Source organism: Bidens hawaiensis, unplaced genomic scaffold (assembly GCF_021521415.1).
Source record: "Bidens hawaiensis isolate Kalapana, Puna unplaced genomic scaffold, B.hawaiensis_p1.1 tig00070168_1, whole genome shotgun sequence".
Taxonomy (NCBI): domain Eukaryota; kingdom Viridiplantae; phylum Streptophyta; class Magnoliopsida; order Asterales; family Asteraceae; genus Bidens; species Bidens hawaiensis.
Window position 1 is genome coordinate 8,415 of NW_027502338.1, and position 22,865 is coordinate 31,279.

Below are 22,865 nucleotides of genomic sequence, written 5' to 3' on the forward strand. Positions count from 1 at the left end.
GAGTGGTAATTGGTATGTAGTGATTTACATAACGGTGGATCAAGTAATTTTGTAATGGAGGAAAAAATTTAGATTTGTATATAGGAATTTGATATAAAAGTGACTATAGTTGTTGAAGAAGACATTAAGTATGTTTGTACAACTTTTGATACAAGTTTTTGAACCAGTTGTGCAGTTTGTAGAATATAAAGAACATAAATTAGGGGTGGTGTGTACTCTGAATCTTTTTTACCACAAGGAGGAATGTTAGTATGTTACCCCTCTCCTTTGATGAAATCGACACAGCTAAAATTATTCGATTGTTTATCAGATATCGAAGTATCATTCGAGAAAGAAATGTAGAGATCTTGTAGATCCTAGGTAATGTCATCAGTATACTTCTAATGATGACAAACCTAAAAATCTTTTGGAAAGGAAATATTCTAACTTCCATGTAACATTTGAAAAACAAGTTGTGTTTATCTAGCAACGAAGAAGCAACATATATGATTTTCGTATTTAAAATCTTGAGCATTTATCATCTGCAGCAGGAAAACAAGTCTCTATTATGGAGCTAGATGCTAATGTGGTGGCCATGTATATGAAAGACATGAAATCACAAGCTGAAGAAGTATTTATACCTTTCAAGAAACTCTGCAAAGGCAAAAAGGTGCTTCTTTTTTTGTCATTATACCTTTTTTATGCATACAAGTCACTAAAAGATTGGATTTTTGCCTCATTTGGGTTCTCAAAGTTTTATAGGATATTTTATTGATGACTCAAACCGGACAAAAACTTTCATAACAAGCCCACAATCACACTGACCCAAACGAGGCAAAAGAACATTTTTGATCACTCATTGTACAAAAGGACTAAAAAAACGACTAAAACACAATAAAAGTAAAAGCACATTAATATTTTGTGCTAAAAATCTAGTTAATCTTTTACTGGTTGTCTTGTTGTAACTAAACACTTCTATTTTGCAGATAGAAACTTTGGTGCTGGAAGCTGATGACCCTGCATCAGGTCTTGTAGGATATGCATCTGAGTCAGGGATTAATAGTTTGGTTCTTGGTTCATTCTCTTCCAGTTGGCTCAAAGGGTATACTATCACTATTCATTTTTATCTTTAATAAAGGAGTTTTTGGGCTCGTTTATTTAAACTACTTTTTGGTTATTGTTTTCTAAAAGCAGATAAGCATTTTTGAGCGTTTGGATAAATAAACGTGATTGTGGTTATATGCTTAATTTAGAAAGAACTGAGTTGTTTTCAATAAGCTGATTAGATTGCTGATTGTTATAAACGTCTATCCTTAACATGAAATAAGTTGTTTTCCGTAAATTGATTACCTCCTTCTGTTCGTAACATAAGTTGTTTAAACAGGCAAAACCCAAAACCCATTATGTATCGGAATTATTAATTTTAACTTCTAATGTTTGCTTTTAGGAAGTCAGTACCCTCGTCCTTTCTAAAACTTGCTCCAAGAACCATAGATGTATATGTTGTGTCCAGAGACGGTCTCATCTCTGATTCAGGTGATCACAGTTGACTTAAATGTAAACTCTACACCGTCGTTACTGATAAATTTGTTAATCATATATGATGGAACACTAATTATTGATTAAACAAGTAATAGACAAAATTACATATTGGTGTTAACTACAGAGAGCGTTTCCATGGCTGGGATGTCGTGTGGCATGAGTTACCTATGGTGTGGAAGCTGTTCTTCTAACGAGTACGATATGGAAAGTGCATATGCCCCGTCATCTGTGACTGACATTACTCGTTTAAATTCTCAAATATCAAACCATGAGAAAGCTTCAATCAATTCTAGTACTATGACCAGCACTCCCATGAGGAGCTTGGGTGATGCAATTTTGCAGTCCGGAGTGACAAACAGAAGTTCTCTGTCTTCTACACGTTCTGATCAGGTGCTTTATAAATTTGTCGTTACTTTATATCATTCTTATTTTAATGTTAACACATGTAAATATCTTTTTGCAGTCAAACTTACAGGGTGAAGTAGAAAAACTAAGGCTTGAGTTACAAAATGCTGTCAGTATGTACAATCAGGCTTGTGATGAGCTTGTCCATATACAAAAGAAGGTTAGGAGTTTTGCTTTGTTTTTATACATTTGCAGGAACCATGAATCATACTAGGATAAAAAATGGTGGTTGGTCAATGGGTCAAAACAGTTCTGGGTCAAACAGTCGTGGTTCGGCTGAGCTGACCCGCAAACACTTTCTTGTAAATATGGTAGTAGGTTATCTGTTAAATATGATTATAAAAACGTATAATTTTTTCTTTTTTTTAGTTAAGAGATTTAGAAGGTTTATACATTTAATTAATCCGTTTGGCCTGTTTCCTTTTTAGTTTAATCTTTTAGCTTAACCTATTTGGCGTGTTACAGATAAAACATAACCCAAATTGACCCATTTGTATATGAATGGGTCCGAACGGCCACCTCTAAAACAAATAAAACATAACCCAAATTATCAAATGATCAGATCATCTTTCAATTTCTTCATCATGGGAAAAATTTATGAAAGTATTGATTTCATAATTACTCTTTGTTGCTGCAAGAAATCTTAAATTTTGTTTTCATTCAGAACAATTTACTGGAAGAAATGGTTGTTTTTGCATAAAATACTAACGTTTTTTACATCAACTGAACAAAATGACCCAAACCGGACTAAAAAGCAAAATAAAAATGTGGACTTTTATGAAAGATGAAACATTACCATGTGCAAGTTCAAATGATTTCTTTTGATAGAAATGAAGAAATGAAAAGAATGAATTCTTTAGCAGAACGTGAAGAAAAATACCGAAAAATTGCTGCTGAAGAAAAACAAAAGCATCTGGAAGCAATTAAAGAAATTGAAATGGCAAGAGATCTCGAAAAAGAGGCACATGAAAGAGAAATAGCAGAAATAAAAGCTTCAAAGGAATCTTCAGAGAAACAACAGATTGTTGATGCGTTACTTGTTGGCGACAAACGCTACAAAAGATACTGAAGAGGTAGGTCCCAGCAGAGCCCAGTTGGACCCACAGACTCACCTTGAAGAGACGTCTGCGCAGTTCAACCCGCAAGACTCCTTAAACGGACGTCTGCGCGGTTGAACCCGCAAGACTATACTAAAGGAACGTCTGCGCAGAAACCAACTGGATCAGCAGGACCCACCACGCTCAGAGACGTGACGTCCTCACGTGCGGTACGCAAGCTGTTCCCGCAGGAAACGCCTACCAATGGTTTTCAGGTACTCCGCCTGTTCCCGCAGTTACGGATACCGGCCATCAGGGAAGGCCACCCGCGCAGCATGGCTACACGCACAAGGCTTAACTCTCATAATAATTCAGCAGTCACCTGAAGAAGGAATGAGCAAGCCGGGAACATTCCCGCACAAAGGCGGGAGGGGGAATACTCCCGCCCAAATGGGCCAGTCCGTACGATACTGAGGATCTTTACTGTACCTGACGAGGTATGGGCAAAAGATCTGTCCAAAGATACGACAGCTCATTGACAACAGTATGGCGAGCAGCATGCTCCTGTACTATATGTCACTATTAGCCGCTACCTACTCACCAACTCCTGACATACCACGTGCCTAGCATGTAGTTGGTGAAAAAGGAATAGTACACGGCAGGCCTGGTCACTATCAGCCGCTGCCTATTCACCAACTACCAGCAGGGCACGTGCGTAGGCCACTGTTGGTTGAACAGGAATACTATTCAGCAGGCCACACCTCCTTGGAAACCTACCTCCGGCTATAAATACCACGAATGGTATGATCATCTTATCTTAACATATTATCATCATATTATACCTGATATCTGCTCTAGCAATCTCTTAATATACATTTATATTTAAAGAGCAACCTAGTCTGATTCTCACGCCGGAGGGTGGTCACAAGGAGGAACCCCCCCCCTTCTCAGTGACAAGCTCACGGTGTCTGTTTTGCAGGTTATCAGAAGAACCATCTTCTCAGGGTCTAACCCCTCGTGGGAAACAGCTATCTAACCCCCAGGTTACCAGTAATCTGCCCGGGGTCCGGTTAGTGTTTCTTCATTGGCGCCATCCGTGCATAAAGCTAGAACTTCATTTTTCTCCAGTTTTTTCAAACTTCTAAGATGGTTAAAGAAACTCCGGTAACCACAACCCCAGCTACTGGGGGGAATACCGGCTACACAGTTTTTACAAACACTACCCCGGTTGCCCAAGCCGGGGCAAGTGAAGTAAATTTTACGAACACTACCCCAGTTACCCAAGCTGGGGCAAGTGCAGTAAATAATCGCTCACTGGGATTCACCGAAACCCAGTTAGAAAAACGAACAAGACTCCCTCGCCAAACACTCGATGAAGTTAAGGCATGGGCAGAGGCACGTCAGAGGGAATTCCAAGCTGAGTTGGACGAACGCTTGCGTTCCGTCCAACAGGCTGACGAATTCGAAGATTACTTGGATGACTCGGAGGAGTCCGACTCCGACGCGAACCCTCGCCATAGGGCAAAAGGGAAGCGTAAGGAAACGGATTCCCAACCGAGAAGGCATTTTGGACAAGCCTTCAAACCAAAAAGCACAGGTGGAAGTCCACGAGACTTCTCCAAAACATTCAGACCAAATGTTGCAAATGCAGGAACGTCCAAATTTGCAAGGGACATTGCAGAAGCAATTGCCCCAAAAAGTGCCAAACAAATGTCCAGCATAGGCACATATGATGGTATATCCGACCCAGATGATCATTTGAATAGATTCATAGCGGGGGCAACCGTCAGTAGTTGGACGGAACCCACGTGGTGTTACATGTTCCAAATGACGCTTGTCGGGGCTGCTAGAGCGTGGTTCGATCGTCTACCGGTCAACCACATCTACGACTGGGCTGACTTCCAACAGAAGTTTAGCCAACACTTCAGCCAGCAAAGAAAGTATACCGAGGAGCAATGGACAATCCTCAAGTGCATTCGAGAAAAAGATGAATCTTTGCTAGACTTCATCACTCGCTTCAATTCGAAGAAGATAAGTCTGGGTAACATCAGCGAAGATCTTATTCGCGCTGCCTTTATCCAGGGCGCGAACGACCCAGAGCTCATCCGCACCTTAACGGGTAAAGATGGCATGCCATCCACATGGGATGCCATCATGACAGCAGCTAAACGCTTTGCGGAAATGGAGAAGCAACTGGGTAGAGATCTCCCACAGAGCACAAACCTCTACACCCAGAAAACAAGAGAACCGCCCGATTAAACAAAAAGCGGAAGCTAGGCATTTGGCAGTCAAGGGTAAACTTTGACACCTCATCCGGCTTGCAGCATCGGTTAGGCGGAAGGGATAACGTACAGTCGAACAAGAACTCCAGATGGACGCCGCTCACCAAAAGCGTCACCGAGATATTCACTACTGAGAAGCTCCCATGGCCAAAGCCTCAAATAATCCGACATCGTCACAATGCTGATCGGAGCAAATACTGTGACTTTCACAGGACAAAAGGCCACAACACCGAAGAATGCATAGACGTGAAGGACATGGTCGAAGCATTTGTGAGAGATATGACGCTCGCGCACCTCGTGGCGCAATGAACGCTGAGCAGGCTGATGCGTGTAGAACCCCAGCTGGGGAAAACACGAATAAAATTCCAGCTTCAATGTGGAGACTACATGCTGCGTAAAGAACGAGATCCCGAACCAGGTGCGTATCGGCTCGATGGCACTCCCATCCCAACATGGAAGGGAGCTCAATTACACAATTTGCATGTAAATCAATTCCAAATTTGTAAAGAAAAGGCCAGGAGCCACTTCTAATGGAAATGATTCTCCTTAAAACATCGACGCTGATGATTTTACATTTATACTTTATGAACTATCAACACTGATGCCGGTTTTCACCGCATACATAAGTGAGTCGTTGCATGGGGAAGGCGGCAAAACCCGCATAAACCCAAAAAACGACAAACCTTCACGCAGGTCAGTTGAAGGGGAAAAGTTCAGTCATCCTACTAAATGAAAGTGCCGGTCTATCCGCATGAATCATGATAGAGGAAACTGAACACTAACCTATTAACAACCGCGCGTCGAACGGTTAATTTATTTAACACTAATATGCCGGTTTTCACCGCATAATTACGTGGAAAGTCGTTGCGTGGGGAAGGCGGCAAAACCCGCATAAACCCAAAAAACGACAAACCTTCACGCAGGTCAGTTGAAGGGGAAAAGTTCAGTCATCCTACTAAATGAAAGTGCCGGTCTATCCGCATGAATCATGATAGAGGAAACTGAACACTAACCTATTAACAACCGCGCGTCGAACGGTTAATTTATTTAACACTAATATGCCGGTTTTCACCGCATAATTACGTGGAAAGTCGTTGCGTGGGGAAGGCGGCAAAACCCGCATAAACCCAAAAAACGACAAACCTTCACGCAGGTCAGTTGAAGGGGAAAAGTTCAGTTATCCCATTAAATGAAAGTGTTGGTCTATCCGCATGAATCATGAGAGGAAACTGAACACTAACCTATTAACAACCGCGCGTCGAACGGTTATTCAGAACAGAGAATTTCTAACAAAAGGATGAGGAAAACCTACACGCAGGTCAGATATAGGTAAAGTTTAGCCACCCTAAGTGCAAGTGACGGTCCTACCCGCACAATCACGAAAGGAAGCAAAACTTCACACCTATTATCTGCCACGTTCAAAGGTTAACTTATCCTAAACACTTAGAAATTTCAAAAAAGATGAGGAAAACCTACACGCAGGTCAGATATAGGTAAAGTTTAGCCATCCTACCAAGTGCAAGTGACGGTCCTACCCGCACAATCACGAAAGAGGAAGCAAAACTTCACACCTATTATCTACCACGTTCAAAGGTTAACTTATTCTAAACACTTGAAAAATTGCTAATTTAAACTAAAGTATGCAAGTCATACAACGTTTACAAAGCAAGGAACCCAACGAAAGTAGCGGTCTTACCCGCAAAAAGATTTATATTTCACAATGATTCATTACAAGAATGGTCGGGTAACTACCCGCCTACAAGAAAATAAATCTATACAAGCTAAATCTATCCTAGCAGTGGGAAGGGATCTTCAGGATCAGGCTTCAGGGCCACTTCCACTTGGACCAGCACCATCAGTAGATCGTGGCAGTTCAAGGAAAGCTTTAAGGATAGCTAGCCCATCATCAGCAGCAGCAACTTGGTTCACCTTCTCCACCACCGGATGCGGGAAGGCGGCATACTGATTCACTGCTTGGTCGTAAACAGCTTCAGTATCAACATTGTACAAAGGGAAGTTGGAAGGCGGGATACCTTTCTCAACGAACCCTAGACCAAGCAGGAAGCCGACCTTTTCCCCGTCCTCGTGAGAAGCGTTGAGGGCTGCGCTCATAGCATCGTCATACGACGTCTCAGCGAAGACTCGATGCACAACCTACAAAAGAAAATATACAAGTGTCAAAACCTTTTCTATTTACAAAGAAAAGCGTAAAGACAAGAAAAGCTTACCTGAGACAACGCTTCTCGAAGAAGCCATTCCTTGGCAACCAGGGCTTCTTGGAGGGCAGCTTGAGCTTCGTTACGGGCGCGATCGGCTTCACTCTTGTTGAGGTTGGCAAGCAACACTTCTTTAGCCGCAGCCTCTTCGACGCCCTTTAGCTTACGCTCAGCATGGTCAAGCACCCCCCCTCGTCTAGGATTTCTTGGAGCTTTTTGGCGTCTTCCATCGCCAAGGCATCATGAGCCTGCTGGAGAGCCTCTAATTTGGCTTTAAGCTCCTCATTCTCCACGCGTAAAGGCTCAGCAACAGCTTCAGCCTTGGTGGCCCTCTCGGTTGCGTTCCTTGAAGTTTCCTTAGCCAGCCGAAGCTGTTCATTAACAGCTTGGGCAGCCTTGGAACGGGCCTCAAGTCGAGCCTGAACTTCAACCTCGAGGGCCTTGAAGGCCTTCTCCTTTTCCGCAGCCAATGCGGAAAGCCTTTGGTTCTCCTCCCGGACAGCCCGCGCCTGAGCCACTTCTTTAAGGCGAGCTGCTTTTAACTTGTCGTTTTCACGACAAAGCAGCTCGAGGCGCGGCTGCATCCGGGCCAGGAGAACCCGAAGCTCATTGGTTAGCCTACCCTCCTGGTAGCTAGCCATGGCTTCCCCCAACGCACCACTGGGAGCAGCGTGACGAGCCCATTCCACGCACTCCACAGGGGTGCGAAGGGTTGTTCCTCGGCGAATGTTCCATCGTGGAACATACACTTCATTGGAATCCGACACTGCAAAAAAAACAAAGCAGTTAGGAAAAGATGATAAAAAATATATAAAAAATGGGCCAAAAGAACCCTACGCACCTGTAGGGTCAATAACAGGCCGATAGCCGCCGAACCCATCACCTGAACCCAAGGGAAATTCATCAAAGAGGTCAGGCAGATGGGAAGGTGGCAGGGATTGGCGAGAAGCCCCATGCGTACCTGATGGATCGGCCGTCGTTGCCGATGACGGGGGCATGGTAGCAGCCGCCGCGGTCGCCGCCGCGGAATCCGCAGCAATAGTAACCGCCGGCTCGGTGAAGGATGCTGTAAAAATAGCACTCACAGCCGGCGGTGACGTCATCACAGCTGGAACAATCGGCTCAAAGGAGTGAGCAACTGAACCAGCGGAAGCAGGCGCAGGCGCCTGGGTCGACGCCTCAGGTAGGCTGACCAAGCCTACCGTCATTGGCGGAGAGGTACTCCTCTGCGCTCCACCCTGGAATGCGTCAACATCCACGCCTGCGTAAAGAAGATAAGTGTTAAATGATATTAAGCTATGAAGATAAAAGCTAAAGGTAGTTGTACTTACGGGTTTTCTTGAGCCTGAAAGTACGGACGGGCGGGGATGAACCCGATGGAGCCGGCCTCTTCACGCCGGTCACCGTCGTCATCCTGGGCTCTTCGGTGACAGTTGTCACAGCCTCCGGAATGGTGATCTTATCACCACCGGGATTCCCCGCCACCTCTTCGCTCTTGGTCTCCGAGTCAGACCGAGGCACCGGATCGGCAGTGGAGGCCACCTTCTCCTTCCCCTTCCCGCCGGCAGCCTTCTTCTTCCGCACCAACGGAGGACCATCTGCGGATTCCTCATCAGAACATACGATTAGAGGAATTCCAGCAGAGGTTTCAACATTGAGGGGTCGAGGGTCGAATAGCGCCTTACCTGGCCGACGGGCGCTAAGGATCTCATGGCCTAGCGGATAGACCTCCACGAACCGATCCGCCGTTTGTTCTAGGATGGGCAACTCGTTCTCGTCTAGAGCGCGAGTACCCATCCGAGCGGGACCGTCAGCCTCCAGCGGGTTCAGGAGCGACTGCAAGTCGTTCCCCTCTGAAATAAATAGGAAAGAAGTTAGAAGAAATTCAAAATCAACAAAAAGAAACAAAGCATACCGTAAGGAACAGAGTTCGAACCGTATTCGAGGACGATTGGGATCTTATGCGCATCCGCAGCCTTCCACACCCGGCTCATCCCCAGCATCACCATCCCGGACTCCGCAAACCGGTAAACCGGAGATTGGACTCGGGATATCTTCGAAAACCATTCCGCCTCCTCGTAGTTGGAGGCGTGAAGGCTGGGAAGTACTTGCCCATTCTTAAACTTCATGGCAAGGGGGATGGCGCGAGCGGAGATGTAGAAGAACTCCCGCTTCCACGCGCGAAGACTGCGCTCGGTTACGCAAATCTTCAAACCCTTGATTCGGGTTATCAGCGTGTACCACCCCTGGATGCACCTCCAAGTGTAGAAGGTCATCAGGCGGTCAACATAGGGCTCAATGCCCAAAATCCGGCACACCCACTCGAAGTGGCGAATCTTGGCGATCGCCATGGGGTGCAACTCGGTCAAATGAACACCGTGCCTCTCAAGGACACGGTAAACAAACTTTGTCAATGGGAACCTAAGATTCCCATAAACAAAGAATGCAGCATAAACCCCGATCTTGCCTCTGGGGGCATCGTACACCGTCTGATGGGGTTCAGGAAACTCAGGCTCGAGAGACTCGAGCATGAACTTCCTGACGACGTACCGATACAGATCGCCAGGCAGAGCACACTGGCACTCGCCAGCAGTACTCTTGTCATCAGCTGTAGATTCGAGATCACGAGACATCTTGTAAAAGAAGAAGAAAACGATTTCGATAGAATGCTTGCCTGAAAATGTGAGTATTCGCCGGAAATCGCTTAGAAGATGAAGAGAAGAGTGAAAGTGTGGATTACAAAGAACCCTCTCCCCCTTTATATACTAATCGCAATTAATGCGATGAAATTAATGCGGAAGAGAGAGAAAACGAATGTGCAATGAAACTATGACACGTGGCAAAAAGCAAGCTGGCAACAGCTGTTGACAGGACGCATACCATTAATTCCGCGGCCACGCGCCCACGCGCCTAAAAAAGCGTCTGGAATGACCATGTACTGTCACGTCACCATAACTTCCTGCACGTCCTGACACAGTCAGAAGAAACCGTCGCACGACGTTTCATAGGTTTGGATTGTTCTTATCTTTCCACCAACTCTTCGAATTTCAACATATTGTTTTCGAAGGAATCTTCAAAGGAATCTTCAGAGAAACAACAGATTGTTGATGCGTTACTTGTTGGCGACAAACGCTACAAAAGATACGCAATTGGCGAGATTGAAAAGGCTACAGAATTGTTTTCGAAAAGCAAGGTGATTGGTGAAGGAGCATATGGTAAAGTCTACAAATGTAGCCTTGATCATACCATGGTTGCAATCAAAGTTCTTTCTTCAGATACATCTGAAAAGAAACGCGAGTTTTTAAGAGAGGTTTGAATTGAATTCTTTATATGCTTCTAGTTAATATAATATCGATACTGGTTGAATGCACACGACTATGCAAGTTCAATCACATAGCGGTGTCAAATTCTCATTCACTCCCAAAACCATGCATCCAGACACCCCCACAATTAACTTGTTAATTTGTTAGCATTTACATCATTTTATTGGTTTTACGCAGGTCGAGGTTTTGAGTCAACTAAGCCATCCACACATTGTTCAACTTCTTGGAGCGTGCCCCGAAAAAGGTTGTCTAATATATGAATACATGGAAAACGGAAGCTTAGAGGACTTTATCTCCAAAAAAAACCCTAAATATCATCTTTCTTGGTACACTCGTTTTCGTATAGCTTTTGAAGTAGCCTGTGCCCTTGCATTCTTACACAACTCAAAACCCGAACCCATAATACACCGTGATCTAAAACCCGGGAATATCTTGCTTGACCGAAACTTTGTCAGCAAAATTGGAGATGTGGGAATGGCAAAACTAGTTACAGACGTGGTCCCTGATTATATAACAGAGTACAAGGATTCTATTCTTGCGGGTACTATGTATTATATTGACCCCGAGTATCATAGGACTGGCACGGTTAGACCAAAGTCAGATGTGTATGCTCTCGGAGTTATAATTTTGCAACTGTTAACATTACTTTCACCGAAAACAGTTATATCGAAAGTTGAATCGGCTGTTAGTTGTGGTACATTGTTCGACATATTGGATGAGTCGATACCCGATTGGCCAGTAGCTGAAGTGGCCGAGTTGACTCAGTTAGGGCTTAAATGCTGTAGTCTTCGGTGCAGGGATAGACCCAATCTTGACACCGAAGTACTCCCGGTTTTGAAGAAACTTCATGAGTTTGGTGATATGAGTAAAAAGATTGGGAAAAACAAGAGTGATGCTCCTAGTCACTTTTATTGTCCAATTGTTCAGGTATAAATTATAATAATATATGCTTATATAAAAGGATATAATATGTTGATTATTGTTATTACAAATTCGATTTCTTTGTCAATATAGGAAATAATGGATGACCCTCACATTGCTGCTGATGGTTTTACATATGAACATAGAGCTATAAAAATATGGCTTGAAAGACAAAACGCATCACCCGTGACAAAACAACGGCTACAGCATAAGACGTTAACTCCCAATCACACGTTGCGGTCAGCCATACAAGACTGGCGGTTACAGTCAGCATCCCCAAAGAGTTCAACATGAGACATTTGTTCTCCATGTCTCTAAAACCCAAGTGTTTATAAACCATTTCATTTCTCTGCAGTTATGACTTATCTTGAATATCATTTGTTCTCAAATATTTAAATCCAGCTGTAATTATGGGTTTGGGACATAATAAATATGATTGTTTTATTATTATGAATGCATCGGTCTGTATACATACATGTTCTGTATGGAGATCTTATTAAGCTACTATACATATCTTCAGAAACCGCATAAACATTTTATGTATATTCTGCATAATCCTTCAATCAATCTGTGTGAATTCAAGCGCGTTTGTATCAGGGTCTCGGGTAAAGATTGCTGGTCTTCCCGAGCGGCTAAGGGTGTAAGGAATACCTGAAAACAAAATTCTTAAATTGGACTTGATCCTACAAAAAAAACATATAGGAGATGCAAGAATAATAATTACCGGCTTTATCTAATATAGTTTTTAGCTTTGAGACGTCACGAATTGCGATGCAAGTATGGCGATCTCGCCCTCCATGTTCGGGCCTGCCAGTTGCAGGGTCAGGATTTGGCAGTTCCATTAAGTGAATCATCTCGGAACCGACCCAGAGCCATGCGCCTCTATATGGAAGCTTATCATGAGGTCTTGCCTCATTTATCTTCAGACCTGATTGTATAAAACATAAAAAAGATTATTTTTTTTTATAAACCAGAAATATTATATATAAGGAAAATGCAACATACCCAATAGGTTCTGGTAAAACTGAAGTGATCGCTCGAGGTTTTCGCATAGTATTCCCACATGGTGAAGATTTACGACTCCAAAATCTGCACGGATGGCTACGAGAGTTAAAACTTAAAACTTAAAATAACAGCTTGAAACCAACAAAAGATTGAAAGATTTACCATTCTCGTTATCAACGGCTTCAGAGGTAACTGAATCTTTTTCATGTATATCTGCCTCTAACTATGTTTTAGCTTTTGTAAGCACAAAATGCCTTCTGTTTGCAAGTACCTTTTGGATAATATTCTCCCTTGCTGGTATATTTACAGTAATGGGGCAAATAGTAGCACGGTTCAACTATAATTAGGTAGCAGAAAAACCATTAGTGAATGTCTCGTGTGCAAACCGACCAAACAGAACCAAAGCAAAAACCGACGGCTTGGTTTTATGTTTTTGCACAAACCGAGCTTACGGTTCGGTTTTGGTTTTGAATGTAGTAAAAAACAAAATAAAAAAAATACCAACTGAGCCGAATTTAAAGATTTTTAATTTTATTTTTTAAGTTATTTATAAGAACTTAATAAATGTGCAAACTTAAATGTATAATAATCAACTAGTTATTAACTAACAAAATGATTTGCACCCAAATTCATTATTTTGGGGCAAAATTATTTTCATGCTCAAATGGCAAAACCAAAAAAATGAAGCCGAAAAAACCGAAACCGAACGATCTCTAGAATTTTAAAACCCGAATTTTTAGTTTTTGGTTCGGTTTTAACCCAAAACCAAACCGAACAGTGAACACTGCACACACCAGTGTCATATGCCTGAGCTACAATACATACATGAAGCTAAAGTTGTGAGTAAAGATTTTCAATTTGGTTTTATATTAAGACATATCAATAACCTCAAATCCAGTTCATATTATATATTTTTTTAATAATCCACGCATCAATTCATATTATTTCAAATGATAGATAAATAAATCAGTGTATCATAAAACAAGGCAGTCACCTTGGTGTGAGGAACAAGAGTTGAAGATGAAGGAAGGTGAACAGCCATGGCGGATGATGAACTCGTGTCAAGTGTTTGTTTGTCTTATGTTGTTATGTTCGGTTTCAGAGATTCAACACCACTTGTTTGTACCAGACCTATCTCTTATTTCTTCCAAATCTGAGGGTAGTTTGCGTCAATTTTTTAGATTTGACTTAGGGGTGTTTAGAAAAACCAAAAATTGAATTGTATTCGTAATCGAAAAAACTGAATCTGAATCAGAATTCGATTTTCGATTTGATTATAATAAAAAACTGAATTATGTATTCAATTTATGCTTCAATTTTTTATCATGGCCTTTACTTTTAAGAGACTAGTTTGATTTTAAAAAAATCTCATAACTGAACAAATCAAATTGATAACCGAACCGATGAACACCCCTAGATTAGGTAAAGTAATACGTTGTAAGTTTACGGTAAACAGACTAAAATAACCTTTAATTTTCTAGAATGAGGACCATTTATGTAATTAACTATGTCTAAGGACTATTCTTTTTGTTACAAAATATATTATAAAACCGAGCCCATCATCTTCCCTTCATCAACTACCATACGGCCCAGTGGACTCCCATCAATCACCATCGGTAACAAAAGCGCTACCAAAATATTTATGAGTCCATAATAACTGATTGCAATTTGGGTTGGCGTTTTATTCGAAATATGATGTTTCTTAGCAAAGACAGGCAACAACACCACTTATGTGATAGTGCTAGCCAATAATGGGCTTGAAACAGCAATATGTGAAAAAAATAAAATTAAATACGAATAATTTTTAATCTACAAAGTGTAGAAACAATTTTGTCAGGTCTACATCGTCCCAAAGACATGTGTCGCCTCCAAATAGCTTAGCATGCTTTATCGGTTATGGTAAATCACACTTGGGCAACTGGCTTTCTTTGAGTAGGCCACAATTTTGTTTTTTTTTTTCCTTTAACCACTTTATGTTTTTATCCCTAAACATTAATATAGTTACTATATGACTCGTAGACTTATATAATTCTTTTCTTTAAACAATTACGCTACAGGTCCCGGGCTCAACCCGCATCCCCCGTTTTTTTCTAATTTCCTTTTGTTATAAATTTTCATATATTCCTAGAATTTTTAGGTTTATTTTTTAACCGAGTTTTCTTATCGCTCTATAATTTCAACCAAATTCCCGCATCTCAATCGCAACAGTAGGTTTGTCACTATTTTATTTATAACAGAGTTAATATCATTAGTTACTTTTTTTAATCGTGTTTTTATACACAACAATATTATTAAAGTGATATAAATAGTGATCTACTTTCAACTTTCAACTTTCAAGTCTAGTCAAAATTAGTATTAGAAGATGGGCTCATTTAACTGCAACTTAGGAGCAAACTTGTTTAAACTAGTTTCGATTAAAACCTTTTTTAGCAATACCCGTTTCGAATAACTCACGAACAACTCGATTAATTTACACTCCTAAACAAAAATTACTAGATCAATCGAGATATACCAAATGTTGGATGTGAATAGTGAACAATACAAACAAAATTTAGTAGTTCTTATATTTTTCAAAAAAATAATAATAAAAAACTTTTGCCCGTTTACCTGTCACTTTATTGTAAATCGTTTGGATGTTTCTATGAAATATAATCTTTCAATTATAATAATTACAAGCTAAGCCTTATCTTGTTCTTTTAGACCCTAACTCACCTTCTATGTGCTCTAAAGCCAATAATAACTTATTGAGCAATTAGCATGTGGTCAAATTAAGTTAATTATGGTTGTTGGAAACATATGTTCCAGGAAACAACAGAATTTACAAAACAGTGATTGTCCTTTTTTATCATTTTATGTAAAGTCCATTTATATGTTGACCATTTTGTTGACACCTTATATCATATTTATACCCTTGCGATAGTAACGTTTCAATATATTATTTTCTTTTACCTTTTCCTTATTCATTTTTTAAACTAATAAATTGCTTTCTCACATGCTATGTTACTCGCTCGAAGAATCAGAATTTAAGTTTAAAAGTAATTATTTGTTTGATTCATAAAATAAATAATAAACGTGTCTTAAGTATAACTTAGTTTTCAATCTAGAAGTATGAAAGTAGACAAAATAGTATAAAAAAACTAGCTTATTTGATTACACAATATACAATAACTAAGAATATATAAATTTATGTTCTAGCCACATGCTATGTTTACGATTGAATACGTATAAGTAAATTTTAGTAGGAGTAGCTTGGCTTAAAAGTAATTTGTAAAAGTAGAAAATTCTTTCTTAAGCAATAATTTATTACATTTTGTTGGTTTTTTCTTTAATAACTTTTTAAATTGTATAATTTAAATATACCATTGAGTTATAAGCGCTTATAAATTCCATTATAACTTCAAATACAATACACGCCTAGTTGATAAGGAGCTTACGAATATGTCCTTTGCTTCATGAATACACTTTTAATTTTTGAGCATGTCACTTATCATGAATATCTTTCAATCGGACGCTTTTAAATGTAAAACTTTTCTTTCACTCGCAACTAATACGTTTAAAGCGTGTTCGTATTTTTTAATCAAGCATTTTGACAAAGCTTAATGTCTTGTGACCACTAGTAAAATATAAAATTGACCTAGGTGTTACAAATATTATAACACATGCTATGTTTCTAAACTTGTGTGTTGAAAAAGTTCGACGTGGAATAATGGTTTTTATTTTGTTTTATTTGGGGACATTTTGTATTTCATGAAGCTTCTTGAGATGGTCAAAGAGTCAACTATAATTTAACTAGTTTTAGATCCCGTGTAACACACGGGATGATCCAAATTATAAAATTACAAGCAAGCAAATAATTACATAGCTTATATTAAAAAAAATGTATTACATCTATGTTTGTATCTATATTATGTATTATGTGTGCATAAATTGATTTTTTTATATCACATAATGAATTTTTTTTAAATGAACTTAAATAAAATGCACATACAAAAACATATCCAAGAACGCACATTCTACTGAAAATGTCATTCTCAATATCATATATGTATAATTGAAAGAAATTTAGTTATGAACTAATTTCGGAAAAGAAGGCTTCCCATACAATAGTAATTCTGACCACTCAACCTAAATACAGATGGAAAGTAACCTTTATTGGTATATTTATCAACTTACCACCTATAGAAGGTAATGAGAACATTAAACTGTAATGACAGATGTTTTTCAAGAACTTTATTTTTCTGAGCTACAACACGAGAAAGATTTTTATAAGTTTTAGGGGACTTCTCGACTTTGTCATAATGACAACATAAAAAATAACATGTTAACTCATTCAGTTTTATGAATATTCTGTTTCATTTGAGAATAATTTTGCATGACATGCTTCCTATACAACGTTCTGATCACCAATGAAGAAAACGTTAATGCTGACACACATGTTTCATATTTGGTAAAAGTTAGAAGCATTGATAGACCTGGGTTGCATGCTGGTAGTGTTCGCTATCTTTTCTTTAATTCTAATAGTCGAGAGAAAAATAGTCAATTTGCCAAATCCCGAACTTTTTATTTATTTCCAAAAATGCCCTTGAAAATAAATTTGAAACCCGAATCATGTTTAAAAATCTAATTTTCATCTGTTTGACATTTTAAAAGTCAACACTTTTAACCTGTAACAAATTTGATGAAAAATATATTGGCATTCTCAAACTTTTAAAAATTCTCAAAGCTCCCATTTTTGACCCGTAACAAATTTTGAACCAAATGTAGTTAACTTGTCACAAACAATCTATTTACCAGCTTTTGACCTGTAAAAATCAAATTAAAGTTCCACAAGAAAACCCAAAAAAATCCTTGAAAAAAAACCAATAAATTAAATATGATAAACTTTGTTATATATGAAAGTGATTGGTATATACTATCCTTACATTTTAACATATATATAGTTTACTAAATTAACCGAAAAATAAATGGATTGATTTATAACATATGTTTATAATTTATAAATCATATGACAATTTATAATACTAATACTAATAATAATAATAATAGATAAATGGAGATTTTAAAAATGGATAGACTTTTAAACATATATTATAATTTAAATGATTAAAAAATGGTTTTGTAGAATGAAAGCTATTCAAGTTTTTTTTATTTACAATCTTCAACAATATACATAGTATAATACGTTAATGATAACATTGGAAATTATATTCTTTTCAATCTTTAACGAATATGATTTTTTGTTGATTTTTGGATTTCACCAAATATTTTAGAATATATATTAAATAATAAGTTAATATTTATTTTTATAAAAATATATAGAGATAATATAAATAGAGCGTAAATGAAAAGTGAATAATTATTCATTTATGACATAAATTAGGTCAATTAAGATTTTAGTTTTGGAGGGAAAAAAATTATAAGGTTTAATCACAAAATGACACGTGTCACAATTATTTTCTTTTATTAGAAGAGTCGGATAGGATGTTTTTTTAAAACGTGACCCCAACCGCGTATACTCGCTATCCACGTTTATAATTAAACCAAGCAAACATCACTCTATCGTTCATTTTCACCCCTTGAAGAAAATACAAAACTACAATATAAGTTTAAAACTTGTAAAAACGTTACTATCTCTTACATAAAACGTATATCACACTTGTCGCTCTCTCAAACATCGTTTTTCATTAGTATGATAAGTCGATAAATGTTTCGGTTGTCCTTGTAGCTCCAATGCCAATTGTCACATGCAATTGTTGATTTGGTCCTGTCACAGTCATTAGTCATGCTTTTCAGTCATTGACCTCCCGAAGCTCCACTTCTTTTGAAAATGGTTTCAAAAGGGTCAACGAAACCACCCACCAATTGTAGGCCCGTCCGGTTCTATCCCCAAAACATTGTCGTTACTAAAAAGTGTTAGATACAACTTAGTTTTCAAGAAAAATGAAATAAACTTAGTAGAATACGACATCTAAATATTTTTGTATCATACTTAGTATATCATAAGTTAAAGATTAAAACTATAAACTATTTGTTAAATGCAATATTAACATAGATTAAGGATTTAAGGTTATATATGCTATTTACAGCATTTATTAGTAAAGTTTTTTTCTCTCTCTCTTGCATGATCAATGCCGGTTATATATGATAGAAATGTTACAAATAGTATAATGCATTCCGTATTCTTTTTTTAACGACTTTTATATTTTACTTTTTGTCACGTAATGTAATTTAATCTCTTAGAAGTTTAGAAACACAATTCTTATTCCAACACTTTAATACGAGTAAACCTAATACCTTATTGGTATGAATAATAATAATGAATTAGTAAAGTTGAGTGTTGAAAAATTGATGTGGGGATAATGAGTGACGTAGCAACACATATCCACTGTTGGTTTATGTTTTTATAAGTGGACATGTTTGTACTTTAATGAAGCTTCCTGAGATGGTCAATTGTTATTCTTCCTTTTAAACGTGCTCCCAACCGCGTTTACGCTATCCTTGTTTATTTACATTAAAACAAAAAAGAAAACACGTCACTGTTCTATGTAGTTCCATCTCAAGTCTCAACCCCTTGTTTATCACGTATTTCAGTTTCACCCCCTCAATGAACATAATATGTTCAAATGTTGCATTTGGTAAACATAACAACTTTGAGTGAACCCATGTAATGTGTCTTAAACATGGATAATTGATTATATTGACAACAATAAAGGATAGGCAAACATGCATTACAACTATATTTCAATTATATTTTTTTATGATAAAATAACTATGCTTTCACTTTATATATTTGTTAAATGAATATTTTGTACGTTATTCTGAAAAACTGTCTTGCTATATGGCTAATATTTTTTTCATATACGACCAAACATAGTTTCAATTTTGTTTAATCGGACATGACTAATATATAGAAAATACATTACAGAATAATTGTTACAAGCATGTGTTTACATAAGAAATTGTTTTCAACTACCTCATGCGTAATAGCTCAACTTATCTGTATCTTTTCTTTGTGCGTAAAGCAATAGCATACGCATTTGCCACCTACACTCCTGTCAAATGTTATGAACTTCTATACATACTTATTTACTACACCCGAAGAAACACCGATCTATAACTTTGCTACAAGCTTGTTCACAACCTGTATAGTCACTACATATACTGTACTACACAAAAAAGTTCATAACACGAGGAATTAGGATCATTCATTTTGACTAGAGGGTTATTTGCTACATAAGAGCATCTCCATCGCTAAAATGTTGAAGGTGACTTCCACTTATGGACGCCCATGCAATCATCCAAAATTCTGAGCATCAAGAGGGGTTGATGAGTGAGACCCCTATACACACAACTAAAATTTTCAAATATATGTATATACTATTCTTTTAGTAAGTGGATGTTTGAAAGCGAACGTTACATCATAAAAAAAATTTGAATGTGACGGTTGATATGACATGTATGGAAAACAACCCCGCAATGAATATGCCTTAAAAACATCCAACTTTTGAAGGGGAAACTTTACATGAAACATTTTAAAAGAACGTAATTACACAGAAAAAAACACGTCCAGAAAAGGCTAGTTTTACAAAATTTGTTCATTAAAACAAGTTGTAAGAATGTAGGGACTCTTAACTTTATTTATTAATTCTTCAAGGTATAAATAGTACATTTCCACTACAAGCTTCTACTATCTACTCACTCGTCTTATGAATCTTCCTGTCACCTCCTTCCACGCGTTCATACGTTATCTTTATTCAATTCAATTAATTAATGCTCACACGCTTATTATTATTCATCTAACATGTATATATTCATCTTCAACACCTTCACTTCCACAATCACTTCCATCTGTTCACATCTTCTATTTCAAACAACCTTTTCACATTCATCTTTATATATTAATAATAATCAATCCATGGAAATCACTTCCATTCCATTCTCAAACCAAGAAGACTACTCTTACTTCTACTCATTCTTTCAAGAACTAGACAATAATAATAATAATAATATTGTCATTGAAGACAACCCGAATAACAAACGTCGAAAATTCGATGAAGAAGACAGTTTCTTGAAAGACATTCTAAACACCATCTCATTTCTTGACGATCAAGAAACACCCAATTTGAATTTTGCTCCTTCAGAAATGTCGGATCATTCGGAAGAAAGAGTTAGGAAAACACCGGCTGGGAAGGCGGTTGTGGTTGAGGAGGCGAGTGGAGGGCCGAGGCGGTTGTGGGTGAAGGAAAGATCGAAGGTGTTTTGGGAGTATTACATTAGTAATGAGTGTTCGGACGACGAGTTTAAGAAAGTGTTTCGAATGAGTAAAGCGACTTTTAATATGATTTGTGACGAGTTGGACTCTGCGGTTACCAAAAAAGATACTATGCTTCGTCAGGCGATCCCTGTTCGTCAACGTGTTGCTGTCTGCTTGTACAGGTTGGCAACTGGTGAACCATTGAGAACCGTGTCGAATTTGTTTGGGCTTGGTATTTCCACTTGTCACAAACTAGTCCTTGAAGTTTGTGCTGCGATCAAGACTGTCTTAATGCCTAAGTTCCTCCAATGGCCTGATAAGGAACGTCTTGAACAAATTAACACCGATTTCGGGTCAATTTCGGGCATACCCAATGTTTCTGGATCGATCTACACTACACACGTCTCGATAATCGCACCGAAAACCACCCCAGCTGCGTACTTTAACAAAAAGCACACCGAGCGGAATCAGAAACCATCATACTCGACCACCATCCAGGGCGTGGTTGACTCACGAGGCGTGTTCACCGACATCTGCATTGGCTACCCTGGCTCATTGTCTGACGACAAAATCTTGGAAAAGTCAGCCCTTGCGCAAAGATTCAATATGGGTCATGTGAAAAACATATTTGTAGTGGGCAGCTCCAGCTACCCACTATTGGACTGGCTTTTGGTGCCATACACGCACCAAAACCAGACATGGAGTCAGCATTCATTTAATGAGAAAACCGATGAGATACAACAAATAGCAAAGGACGCATTTATGAGATTAAAAGGGAGATGGGCGTGCTTACAAAAAAGAACCGAAGTCAAGCTTCAAGATTTGCCAGTGGTGTTAGGGGCATGTTGTGTTTTGCACAACATTTGTGAGATGTACAATGAGACCATGGACGACGAGTTGAAGTTTGATTTGTTTGACGATGAGATTATGGTCGAGGAAAACGCAAGAGTTAAATCCATAAATGCGGTTCAAGTTAGAGATAGTATTGCTCATAATTTATTGCATCGTAGCCATGGAAGTACCGGCTTTAGATAGTTACAAGATTTTATATTTTTTTCATGTATGAAATAAAACTATACTATTTATAGAAACCCTGTTGTTCAATTCTTCCAAATTATTCTTAAACTCGAGGTAATAACAAGTATTATTTTTAGTTTAGAGTTGGTACTAATTAAATGTCTAAAATAACAATATTATCTATTCAATTCGTTTTGCATGACACCATGATATACAATAAAAATAACTACTTTTTTTCCATGATTGGTAATTGTCCAAAGGTTTAACAAAGTTATATGTCCAATGAATCCTTCAAATGAACTAGTAACAAAATTTATCACATCGAATATAATCGTCCAAATGCACGACAGCACAGTGAGATAAAATTCGTTCAATTCATTGATTGAACTAGTGATCGCCGTTTACTCGCATGGTCAACAGGTGCCGCATAAACTAAATGGCAGGGACAATAATCGAGCATGGGTAACATAAAACACCGAGTCTCTCTTTTACCACTTTACCATCAACTCATTGACAACCAAGTAATAACTTACTAATTGAACTATAATGTGAATAAATTCCATTATTATTTTTTCAGATACAACATACGAATAGAATATGAAGGTATAATATTTTAGATAAAAATTATAGGCACCAAATGTTTTTAGCCATGAATAATTTAACATCTTTCTCATCTTTTAAGAATATTTTTTTTACTGTATCGGCATAGATCACTAACAAATTTAACTATAATTTTTATCCATCTCGTAGATAATTGTTACATTAAGTCACGACTTAATATTTAACTTGTTCAAGACAGGCCATATAAGTGAGCGTCACGACAAGTCGTCGAGTACTTTGTTCATTCTCTAGCCGCGTCCATTATTCATACATGGTATAAAATT

The 22,865-nt window shown here is 38.3% G+C and overlaps 2 pseudogenes across 2 annotated transcripts; one reads left to right on the plus strand and one right to left on the minus strand.

Moving 5' to 3' along the window:
- Positions 1-376: 376 nt before the first annotated feature.
- On the plus strand, positions 377-12,097 carry LOC143605572 (U-box domain-containing protein 34-like; annotated as a pseudogene). The gene is made up of 10 exons (XR_013148567.1): positions 377-649; positions 966-1,081; positions 1,427-1,515; positions 1,646-1,911; positions 1,985-2,093; positions 2,733-2,999; positions 6,798-6,802; positions 10,619-10,771; positions 10,962-11,711; positions 11,799-12,097. The product of XR_013148567.1 is annotated as a U-box domain-containing protein 34-like (transcript).
- A 31-nt stretch (positions 12,098-12,128) lies between these two features.
- On the minus strand, positions 12,129-13,869 carry LOC143605571 (uncharacterized; annotated as a pseudogene). The gene is made up of 5 exons (XR_013148566.1): positions 13,705-13,869; positions 12,873-13,047; positions 12,711-12,794; positions 12,430-12,633; positions 12,129-12,356 (listed from the first exon to the last, which is right to left on the minus strand). The product of XR_013148566.1 is annotated as an uncharacterized LOC143605571 (transcript).
- Between the last annotated feature and the right edge of the window lie 8,996 nt (positions 13,870-22,865).